This window comes from Catharus ustulatus, chromosome 1 (assembly GCF_009819885.2).
Source record: "Catharus ustulatus isolate bCatUst1 chromosome 1, bCatUst1.pri.v2, whole genome shotgun sequence".
NCBI classification, from domain to species: Eukaryota; Metazoa; Chordata; class Aves; order Passeriformes; family Turdidae; genus Catharus; species Catharus ustulatus.
The window spans coordinates 75,125,244-75,135,091 of NC_046221.1; positions in this window are offsets into that span (position 1 = coordinate 75,125,244).

A 9,848-nucleotide genomic window follows, 5' to 3' on the forward strand; every position below is an offset into this window, starting at 1 on the left:
TGGGGGGAGCCGGAAGTGCCACGGCAGCCGGCTGGGGGCGGGCCCAGAGGCCCCCGGAACCACCCCTGCCGGGTGGATGCCGCCCAGGGGGCCCACGGCACCCGCCTTCCCGGGTCCAGGCAGTCCCGGGAGCCCATGGCTGCCGGGTGAATGTGGGCTAGGGGGCCCGCGGCACCCGCCTTCCCAGGTCCAGGTAGTCCTGGGAGTCCATGGCTGCCAGGTCCAGGGGGGCCCGGTGGCTTGCGGCACCGCCCCTTCCAGGTGGAGGCGGGCCCGGAGGCCAATGGCTGCCGGGTTGAGGCGGGGCCTTCGCCAGCAACCGTGCGGGGTGAGCTGGGGGCGGAGCCTTGCTGCAAAAAAAAAGTGTGCCTTATAGTCCGGTGCGCCTTATGGTCTTGAAATTACTGTATTTAATAGCTAGACATCTCTAAATGGCACACTAGGCAGTGAAAGTAAAAGTAAAAGAAGCATTAAGCTAGCCATTGAAAAGCCTTTCATTTTCTCAAGCCAGCAAAATGGTATATGATGGTATAAAACCAAAAAAAGCAATTTTATTTATAGATATAGAAGCTTCCAGATGATCGAAAAAGGAAAGCCTGACATAAACTAGCACAACTATTCAATACTCCAGGAGAATGAAAAAAATGTTTATATAATTTTTGTGATCTCTTCCCAAATTTTGTGTCTCAGTGTGCAATTAAAAACTAGTGGAAATGAAATTTGTTGTACATACATATTACTGATTACTTAATTTTGTAGGAGGTAATGTCCATCCCTTTTAAAATTTTTGAAGTCCCAGGTTTCACTTTGCAAGACAAATTGGTGAGACAACCTTTAGCAGCTCTTTTATTTTCCAATAAAAAAGCCTTCTAAAGTATCATAATGGTTCCAATTGCAAAAGGATCATGCTGGTTATGACCTTCATTTAACCCATAGAAAATAACCTGTCTGCAGTAAAGGGCTGATTCAGATGGTTTTGCTTTTGCTGCTGCTGTTGCTACGATGCCCAAGATGCATACTGTCTTGATTTTCCTCAGACTGTCAAACAATTTGTTCTCAATCTCTAGCAATGTGAAACTCATCAATTTCAGATTACCTGGAAAACACTGTGTAAGACCCACTTTTTTTTTTCTAGCATCTCACAATTCAATTGCTAGGAAACCCTCCAAATTTAGTACAAGTATATTCACAGATAAGTGCCATCAAAGCATGTCTTTCTCACAGGCTCAGTGTTGCATGGAAGTGTCTTATCTTGGGCAAACTGTGTATCAGAGAACAGCTGTGTCCATTGCACGTCTTGTTGTTGATCTTGATCTTAACTTTGTTTTCCTGTTGCAGATGTTCTGGAGCTGTCTTTGGTTCCAAAAACCTCTGGTTTGCTGATCCATGAATTTCTCTTTCACCTTGGCCAATCCACCCCAGAATTTACTAGAAACAGATCAACAGAGTTGGCCAGCACTCATCTGGGGACAGGGAAGATGGAGAACATAGTCACACTCAGTCCCACCATATGGTGGTGATAAATGGTCTCATTTCTTTAGAAAGCTACACATTTTTGATAACTTCTCTAGTTCTGCTCCATGCCAAATTGTTTGTCTTGATATTCCATCTATGGATGAGCAGGGTTTAAAGCATTAATTCACAACCTTTTGCATGATGGTTTATTATACAGGGCAGGTAAGTAGGTCTGTCACAGTCTTTTCCTTCCAGGACCGGAGAATCATCACCAACATCCTCTGTTGTTCCAAAATCTTCCTCAGTTTATGATGTTATTAAAGATTCCAGACTATAGCTGGGATCACTTTTCTGCCCCATGAAATACCAATGTGACTTGTGTGTGTGACTGTATAGAATTCTTGCTCCTGGGAAAAAGTAGAGAATTGTTTTGTCCTGAAATTTCTTCTCAGGTTTACGCTTTGCAAGTGGAAAATAATTTTTCCCAAAGTGTCAAATGCAGACAAGACATTGTTTTCCTTTTGTATTTCATTTCACATTCTTATCATCTAAAAAAAGGAAATGTGTTTTCCCTCTCTATATCTATCATTGCTTGAAAAGAAATATATATACAACTTGACCTTTATCAGGAGACTGATCACATCTAATGTTATTCCAGTCTCAGGAAATATATAATTCTGAAAATCAAAATTGTACCATCAAAGTATGGCCACAGCATTAGTCCTACTGGCCATGGGGAGAACTCTAAAAGAATAAACAAATTGGAGATAATGCCAAAAGTACTTAGTAGTCATCTTTCATAAACAACTTACTATATACTGTGCTTTCACTGCTAAATCACAAATACATAAAAAATCACAGCCACAAAAATTTTGTAGTAACAAACATAACAAATAATGGAATTGCATTTCCCTCTTCCTTTCCTTCTTTACTTAGTGGAACACTCACTGTGATTGTGAAGGTTCAATGAAGCACAGGTTGATGAAGATTGATGTATGTCTAAAATTAGTCTTAATAAAAGACGCACTGCCGTGTACTGTATCATTGCAGATTGTGGGTACAGTTATAGTGCACACTGATGGACACATCAGGGATTACAGTGCACAGATTCCAGCTATGGAATTTAGATAGAGGTTCTTCTAGGACTAGAGACCATTAAGCTGTTGATAACTCATTATAATGCTTTCTATGGGCAAATCTCTAAAGACATTGATGACATACTTGTCATGCCTGCCCTATGTTTACAAGTAAAATTGCATATTTATTTGTCTTAATTGATTTGTAATATGCCATACAATATAATGACCACTTTCTTTGTATACCTAGGTATAAAAAGTGCTGCCACTTGCCCATGAGAGGATGGGAAGGAGAATCTGGAAAAAAATTAAAAGTCCTGTGTTGAGATAGAAACAGTTTAATAGTTATAACAAAGGAAAATAGAATTATTATAACAATAATAATGATCATAACAACAATAATAATACTAAAGGAGAGGAAGAGAGATATAAAACCCCATAGTAATTATACACAGTCCGATTGTCAGCACCTGCTTTCTGACACCAAGCTTGTCCCTGAGCATCAATCAGACTTTTCTGTGTAACGCCTCCATTTTATATCCTAGGCATGATACTCAATGTTATGGAATAGCCCTTTGGTCATTTCAAGTCAGCTGTCCCAGGTATACTCTTGTTCTTAGCTACTGTTTGGAATTTTTTTTTTTAATATATATTTTTCTTCTGAAGTATGCAAGTTGGAACATTTTGATCTTATTTCAATTAATACACCTATTTTTTCAGATTACATTACTTATATTCATATATTTCTTTAATCATACAAAAAATTGGACTCCACATTGAAGCAAATACATTAAAAACATAAACAATGTTGACCAACCCAGTATTAATATAATTACAGATTAATATAATTACAGATAAAAATGTGAAAGTTTCATTCTTGGTAGAGAATTAAAGAAGAGGTGAATTTTTTTAGTTACCTAAACAATAATTACCAACTATTAATTATAAAATTAGGCATCAAAAATTAGACATCAAAATATGAAAGGGAGAAATGGAAATTTGAGAAAGTATCTTTGGCAGGTTGGGGAAAGATGTAAGGCACAAAAGAAAGGGATTACGGATCACATTTACAGTAATTTCCCAACTATAAGGGGCACCCTTCTGACTAAAATTTTCCCCTGAATCCAGAAGTGCACCTTATACTCCGGAGCGCCTTATATATGGACAAAGTTCAGAAATTTGCCAACCCAGAAGTGCGAGCTGCGAGCTGAACTGCGCGGGGCTGCGGGGCTCAGCGGGGCTTGGCACGTGTCCTGGTTTGGAGGACAGGTGTCTGCTAAGAAAGGCAGGAGCCTCTCTTTGAAATGGAGAATGTAAACCCCCTCCCTCCAAATTATTATAATTTTGAAAGTAAGGGGCTCTCAGGCAAAGATATGGGAATTAGGAAAAACAGTTCTCTGTTAGGGAAATTAAAATAGAAATACAGTACTACAAAGAAACAAACCCCAAACACTGACAAAGTGCCTTGGGTTACAATACAGGATGTGATCAAAGTATCTATTCTATCACTATCTGTTGTGACTAGGTGGGGCAGTGATCTTTATCTCTGTGGGGAATACTCTGCTAATGGGCCATCCATTGAAACCAGATGTGGCATTGTTCTTTATCTTTGCACCCCCCCATCCTTCCTCCAGGGAGTTATCTTCTGCTAATGGCCCATTGAGTCCCACTGTGTGACTGATAAAATTACTTTATCCCATCAAGAGTTGCTCCAGCCAGTGGGGAGAGCCAAGCCTTTCTTACTTAGATAAAAACTGAAATTCTAGGACACCGAGTAGCCCTTTCTCTACTGGACTCAAGAAAAAAACGAGATTTCTCCACATCACAACTAGACCTCTGGAAGGAAACTGCACCTTCTACAAGACCATTACTTCAACTAAAGCACATCTGTCACTGCAAGAAGATTGCAGCCACTATCTAATTAAACTGCTACCAACACCCTGCCTGACAGGGTGTCAGGTTATACTCTGACTTTTTCAGGGTTTGGGGTCTATTTCTTTGTAGTACTGTATTTCTATTTTAATTTTCCTAGTAAAAAAACTGTTATTCCTAATGCCCATATCTTTGCCTGAGAGCCCCTTGATTTCAAAATTCTAATAATGTGGAAGGAGGGGGTTTACATTCTCCATTTCAAAGAGAGGTTCCTGCCTTTCTTATCAGACACCTGTCCTCCAAACTAAGACACAGAGTACAACCTGACACCCCGTCAGGGTGACACCCATCAGTCAGGGTGTTGGTAGCAGTCCAATTAAATGGTAGCTACAGTGCCCCTGCAGTGACAGATGTGGTTCAGTTGAAGCAGTGGTCTTGTGGAAGGGAGCAGCCTCCCTCCCAAGATCCAGTGATGATATGGAAAAACAGTCCAGTTTTCCTCTGGAGTCCGGGGAAAACAGGGTGACTTGGTGTCCCAGAATTTCAGCTTTTATCTAGGTAGGAAAGGCTTGGCTCTCCCCCCTGGCTGGAGCCACTCCCAATGGGATGAAGCAATTTTATCAGTCACACAGTGAGACTCAATGGCCATTAGCAGAAGATAACTCCTTGGAGGAAGGATGGAGGGGTGCAAAGATAAAGAACAATGCCCTACTGGTTTCAATGGATGGCCCATTAGCAGAGTATCTCCCACGAAGATAAGGATCACTGCTCCACCTGGTCACAACAGATGGTGATAGAATAGACACTTTGATCCCATCCTGTATTGTAACCCAAGACAGCACGGTTGGTGCGATTGTTACTAATTGGTTACTTTGTTGCGCAGATGCTGACTGTAAAAACAAAAGTGCGCCTTATATATGGACAAAGTTCGAAAATTTGCTGACACCCAGAAGCGGACCTTATACTCCTGTGCGCCTTATACTCGTGAAATTACTGTATATTTTGAATTTTCTCCTAAAGATATCTTTAAGTAAGCAGACTCTCTTTTGTTTCCAGTCAATTTTCAAATATTTATTGACCTGTGCCAGGCATGCCAGGCATTTACCAGGATTTCCTCAAAAACCTGATGAATCACAGGCAGCAGGAAAAACAAACATACTAGCGGGAATTCATCCCCAACAGCATTCAGTGCTTTAAAAGTGTTTCTTCTCCATGAAGCCAGTCCCAGATATTTTGTTCAATGAACGATCCTTCTTTTCAGTTGTTGGACCTAATTATGAGACCATTTTGGCAACAGGCTTAAGCAGCACAGCTGAATAAATAGTTTCTTAGTAAGATTTTTTGCCTGATGATTTTAGTGTCACTTGCTCTTCATTGTGCACAACGTTATGATTTGAAAAACGATACGTAACACTGGCAATAGAGGTGGCTAAAGTAGAATATTTAATATCATCGCATTAAAGGCTTAGAGGTGTTTTGTGACATATGTGTTTTTAAAGCTTAGTATTGATCTGCTGACTAGAGAGAGAAAATATCAAAAGAATTAAAGGCTTAGAAGGCAAAAAAAGAGAGAACCAAGGCAAGGAAGTAGACCTAAAAACATCCAAGAATGAGTGGGTGGGAGGGAACAGATTTTTGTTACTAGGATTTCTAGCCTCCTTGAAATCTGAGAAACAGGGAAAAAAGGGAACTACTTCTACACTTCTGCCCTGTCTAATGATACATGGAGTGACTTGTTAGGAAAGAAGCAGTATCCATAACCTCATCAAAGGTAGAACTTCTAGTCTGCAGATTTTATTCTGTCAAGTTTCCTATAAAACAGAAATACATTTACAAATGTATTTCTATTATTGCAACTTATAAACAAGGAAACTAAAAGTCTTATTAAGTATTTCTGTCTGACACGATATTGTTACCTGCATTGACACTTCTGGACTATCTGGGAAATGGAAGTCACTAATGCATCAGCTTTTGACTTGCACTTCTAAAGAATGTTTAAGAGCCAGCTTTGAGCAGTGCCATATTTATTTCAAATAAAATAGCCCTTAGAGCTGTGGAAACAAAATGCATCCATATTCTGACTTCAGTTATAGACATTTCTAAAATGCCACTTACAAAAAAAAGTATAATTCAGGATTTACTGAGGAGGGTCAGTCAGGTCTCAGTTTAATGACTGGCTAGAGCCAAGGTAGGTAGTAACTCAGAGAAGCTAGTGATCCTACTGGAACAAAGGGGCATCTAAGTCTGGGCAATTGGAATTACACAAATTATATCAGAAGTTCAGTGTTAGTGGGACGTGGGTAGCTGGTGACTTGTACTTAAAGTGAAAAACTAAATAAAGTTGAAGTAAAGAGAAGAAAGTCCCAAGGCAGGTTTTGATACATTAAAGTCAGGTATTTGAGTTAGCTTGGCCATTAGTATTCAGAGCTGAGCAAAACCAGCAGGGAAGGACTGCACCTGGTGCAGTGCACTGTGTTCCAGAAGGCTTTTGTGCCCCTTGGAGTCTTATTACAGTTGTGCTGTCCAAAACATTCAGAAGCAATTACAAGAAAGTCTGGAAGAGACGCTGGGTAGCAAGCAGAGTACAAGGATCATAAACACTAGAAAAGAATGCAGTACAGTGATATTCAGTGTAATATCCAGCTCCATATTAGTAACTCTGCTGGGAGATATTGGACTGTACAATGTGACATTGTACATTGAATAAATCTAAGATTTAGTATTGCCTAGGGCAGGCAAGGGATTGACATATTTTAGACCTGTTTTGGGAGACCTAGCCCAACCCAATTCTGTAAAGCAGTGAAAGAAAAACACAAATTAGTACATATTTGTTTTGCCAAGGACATTGAGTAAAACTGTATGCTAACAACTCTGCTAAAGGCATGAAATCCACAAGAATGCAGCCCAGGAGACAGCGCAATCCTCTGTGGTAGAAGATATGTAAAACCACCAGGACATCCATGGAAGCTGCTGAAAATACATAACTAGAATTTAGCACTGGAAGGCTGGAATGACTTTCTCCAGTGAGATGGTTCCTTCCTTGAGAGGGTAAGTCTCCCTAATGCTCAAAGGAAATTATTTTTGCTCAAAGGAAATTGAAATAAAAGTAAATAAATAAAAATAATACCTAACTACTACACAAAATCAGACAAAAATTCAGACCAGAGCCATTTCTTGAATGCTTGGGACTATGGTGAGTAAAGCTTTCCTTTGCAGATGAGAGCTTCCTTATCTCAGGATAAGGAGAGAGGAGAGAGGTGGGGGTCCCTTTAAGTCTGCAGGGACGTGAGCACCAGCGAAGGAACCCAGCACCTTCCAGAGCTGTGCTTGTGACAGAGAAGCAGGGCAGACAGTAGTCCACAGCCTAGAAGACAAGTAAGGAATTAAAATACCTTTGGGGGGCTGATATGATTCTTCCTTGGGGTCACTGTAGACCTAAGCCATTCTGCCTCTCTCCCAGGACTAGTCTGTGGCTGAACCTGATGACAGTGAGGGAATTTGTGCTGAAGCAGGAAGGTTTGCTGGGTCCCTAACTTGCTATCTACACTGGGGTATGGGAGCTGCACCTCTGTTGTGCTGACAGAGGGTTTCCTCTTGTAAGAGACACTGAAAGCTGAAGGCAGAAAACTGATGTCTTTCATCCTTCCTCCTGAGAGTGGTTGGGACTTGCAAAGGGTCTGTGGCACTGATGGGGACAACAAGGATTATCAAACAGGACAGGAGGGGACCTTTCAGTGCTGTTCCTTGGATGCATAAGGAGAAATGATCCATATTCTGGGTCTCCTAGAAATAATTACAGAACTGTTTAGGTTGAAAAATACCTCTAGGATAATTGAGTCAAATCATTAACCCAGCACTGCCAAGGTCACCACTGAACCATAGCCCTGTAAGTGCCACACACACAGAGCTTTTAAATAGCTCCAGGGATCTTGCTGGAGAATTATCTTCTTTTTCCTCTGTAGCAGCAGAAAGAAAACATTTATGGAGTTGACTCTTCAGCCCCCACAGTCCAGCTCTGACCAAGTCTAGGGTTACTGACTCACATCATCATTACCAGCAGACAGGAAGAGACAGAGCTGCCACAGACACTAAGACAGAAGCCTCAAGGAGGGGAAGAAATGGTAACAGAGAACACAGTATCCTCTGCCATCTGACTCATCCCCATTCATTCTTCTCGGAAAAGCTCATTTTGTTCCTTGGTGGTAAGCTGGGAATCCAGACAGTGGCTGGGGTGCAGAGCTGATGATGCACAGTGAAGACAGAGGCTGCTCAGCCTATCTGATTTAAGGCCCTATTTCATTCTGCACACAAATGTGTGATAGTTTTACTGTTTATATCAAAATGCTCAAGGTTGATGGTCCATCTTGGAAGATGAGTCACAATCACAACAGAACTATCTCTACCACTGAGGAGTATCTGCAAATGCCCTCCAAAGTGGGCATCCTTACTCCTCGGTGCTGCCAAAGGGAATAGCAGAGCAGGCAGAGGCCTCTAGACACAAGAGACAATATGAAGCTGCTGACTTTCATGGTGCTGCTATGCTAATATCCTTGAGTGGATTTATTTCTAATGGGCCTTCATGTCCCAATCCTTGCAGTGCTGATTAGAGGAGATATGCACAGCAATTTCACTGTCTTGTTCTGCATAATACATGCTGAAATAAGCTGAGAGGAAAATGAGGCAGACACAGGGAATGGAGGATTTGTGCATCTGGTTAATAAATAAACCATATAGGGCAGAAGCAAGAAATAAGAGACACCTGTTTCTGGCTTGGCTTGATTACTTTTCACCAAAATAAAAAACAACCTTGCAAATGTCTTTAATGTAGAAATTAATGTCTTTGTTATTATGTGAGACTGGCATTTTCTGGTGTATGCACAGCCTGTGTTAAGAGATTTCAGATGATAACAAGTTGACACTCATAAACAAAAACTATGCTTGAAAGGAAGATTTCTTAAGTAACTTAGATAACAAATACTCAATTCAGGATGTTACTTTGATTTTGCAGAACTGTGGTGAACATGTGTGCATGCGCCAGCATTAAACAGGGCACAGGAACAACCACAAGACCACAAATAAAATGCAAAGTAGTACATTAAATTTTGTTACCTCACTTAACAAGGCACTCCAGAGCAGCACCCAGGCAGAGATGCAGGCACTGTAGAGTTTGGTCCACACTAAAGGTTCCCCCACTTGGATCCCTCAGCTCTGGCTGCCATTGCCTTCCCTTGCTCAGGTTTTCCCCAAGGAAAACAGGCTCTCACCTGCCCACCCAGGAGGGGCTCAGCCATGCCCCACGGTTTTTTATTTGTTTTCTACAACCTTATGCAAAGCCCAGTACAAAGGATCTTTAACTTTAAAAAAATCTCAATCTTTACACAAGCAGCACATAATCTGACTGTACTTCATTGCTGTATGCAATGCCTGTTTATAAATGATAAAGTA